We start from the raw sequence: 2,934 nt of genomic DNA on the forward strand, positions 1-2,934 counted from the left end.
TATTATAGCGCCAGCATGACGTCAGCACGATGTCAGCGGTCAACTGGGCTGGTCCGGGTCAAACCTGACGTGTGGGACCCACACGTCAGTGACAGGGGGGTTAACAGGGGTTAATTTAGTTTAATTAAAAGGTTAGGGGGCACCGGGGCCCACTGTCAGTGTCAGGGGGGGGGGGTTAGTTAACGGTGATTAGCACTAAGATAATCACCCGACGGGCCGGGCCCACATGGCAGGGCTCAGGCGACGGGGCTCGCCGTCGGCGACCTCTGGACGCGGCGGAGTCCGCGAAACAGGCCACGGGGGCGGCGTCGGAGAGCACCGGGGCGTAGCCCGGGCTCTCGCGCATCTGGTGGGACAGGTGGGAGGAGCGGGGAAGGCCGGAGCTCGCCGGAGCAAGGCTCGCGGCGGCGGCCGGAGCTCGGCTTCGAGCGGGAACGGGCTGCGGGGCACGGGGAGGCCACCTGAGGGGCTCGGCGGCACCCTCGTGGCACCGGGAGCACGCTAGGGTGCTTAGTTTGGGCGGAGGCGGGCCGAGACGGCGACGGCGACATGGACGGCGGCGAGAGGCTTCGGCCATGGTGGGGAACGGTGCTACGGCGCGCGGGCAGTTAAACGGGGAGGGGGAAGCGGTGGTGGAGCTCACCGCGGTTGCAGCGGCAGTCGAAGTGGGCGCGGGGACGCACTGAAGCGGCCGGAGCGTCGATGGGGATCCATGGCGGCCGGCGATGGAAAAGACGACGGCGGCGGCTCTACGGGGAGTCCGGAGGGGCACGGCTTGATGGGGAGCTTCAGGGCGAGGGGGCGGAGCTCCTGCGCGTGTCGGGGAGGCGAGGGGAGACCGGTGGCCACGGCAACGGCGAGCGGCGCGCTCGGGTGTGCGAGGGGGAGAGAGAACCAGGGGAGGGGGAGGAATGAGAGAGTGGGAGAGAGGTGCGGGGCGTCGTGTGGCGTCGTCCGGTCCATCCAGAGCGACGAGGGGAGGATAGGCAGGCAGGAAGGGAGGAGGTGGCGCGGCGCGGCGGTGCGCGCGCGTCGGGCACGCGCCGTCCCCCTGTCGGGGAGGAAGACGACAGAGGAGGGGGGGCCAGGTGGGCTGGGCCGCCTGCTGGCTGGGCCGGCCTGCCGCGGCTGGGCTGCACAGGGGGGGAGCCCCAGGTAAGCCCCTCCTTCCTTTTATTTTTGTTTTCTAATTTTTCTGACATTTGTTTTGATTTAATAAAATACTAAATCAATTTATTACCTTATGCCAATTTTTGCAGGAGCTAGATATATTATTCCAGAGCTCTTTTATAATTGGCATAATTTTTGGACCATATTTCATATATATAGAAATATATTTCCAATGCAAATATTTATCGAATTAATCCAAATGGCCAAAATAAATATCCATGAGCTCCTAAAAATATTGTTTTGATTTTTATCTCTGTCCAATATTTTTAGAGGGCATCATGAGCATTTTCTTGGACCCTTTTGGAGAAATTTTTATTTGGGTCATTTTCAAAAAATGATTCTGAGGGTTCCACCAATCCTCATTTCAAATTTAAATGAAATTTAAATATGATGCACAAATGGCTAGCTAGACTAAGTCATACCAGACTAGGGATGTGACAACACGTTAAACCAATGTTGTTTTCAATGTAATGCCTCCAGTAATATGAATCAATGGCACTTCTTTACATGTCCTACTAAAATTTCCCATTAAGATAAGTTGGTTCTTTTCATTAGAAATGCAACTGTCCTGGTCCGCCTAGTCTCCCGTGCCCAAAGTAATATCGTATTTAACGGTTGTCATAGTTAATCCTGATGCCCACACGAATATCTAGCAATGCCACTGCTTTAGAAATTGCTACTGTCCTTGTAGGATTGCCATTCAGATAAGGAACATGCTTCTTTTCATTTGATGCATCTTTCATCACTTGTTACTTGTTAGTCACCCTCCTTTCCACCTTTTTTGTGCAAATAGAGATATACATTTCACGCTCGATCTTAGTTGAACTGCACAAATGATATCCAAATTATAGTTGAGCATTCCAGGAGCTTCACAACCAACCTTGATGTTGCTCAATTTTATTGCAACTAATGAAGAAGAAGCTCTGTGGGTTTCGTTTTCTGATGGAAATGGAACCGGGGCTGGAGCCCTTTTCTTAAAAAAAATTTGAAGAAGAAGATGCTAGCTCATAGGACATTGCTTCATTTTAGGTGAACTGCACCAAAAGGTCCCATGAATTGAATCATCCATGTTGGTGACTGAAAGAGCCAGCTTCAGCATCCCAGTCTAAGCACCCCTGGCCTCCATCCTTGCGACGCACGGTACACCTCGTTTACCACCTGCTCGACCCTAGTGTCACTGATAAAATGAAGTAATAATACATTTAAAATAGAGCGAGTGTCATCTCTATCATTTCATTTCCAATGTAGATAAAGAAAGTGCTTCTCTTTGTTAAAGTATGTTTCATCAACTAGTCCCATTGTTAATGTTTAAGCGTTTCTGCAAACTGGGGTGCTTAATTTTAGTTGATATGTACAAAAATAGAGATTTGAATGTCTCAAGGCGCCTCCTTGTACTAGTGTTGTACACTGATGTTCATCACTGGCAGAAGGTGTATCTGGGAGACTTGGGACGATGTCCAGTATGAGGCATACCATATGAGGCGTCGCAGGGCCCATCTCGCCCTCGCAGCATGGCATACTATGATACTATCACAATATTTTCTTCTGTTTATTTTGTGTGTTTCATCAACTAGTGTCACTATAATGTAATCACGCTTTTTCATTATCTGTGCAAATAGGGTTATTCAGCTGCATTTTGGTGGAACTGCACAAATGTACGTATGGAACTGGCATATATGCAGAGTGCGAGGTGTGCCAAGTAAAAATTACCGACACCAACCATGTTGCATGCACGCATTGGCATCCACCACAACCAGTGGGATG

Source organism: Triticum dicoccoides, chromosome 6B, assembly GCF_002162155.2.
Source record: "Triticum dicoccoides isolate Atlit2015 ecotype Zavitan chromosome 6B, WEW_v2.0, whole genome shotgun sequence".
In the NCBI taxonomy this organism is placed as follows: Eukaryota; Viridiplantae; Streptophyta; class Magnoliopsida; order Poales; family Poaceae; genus Triticum; species Triticum dicoccoides.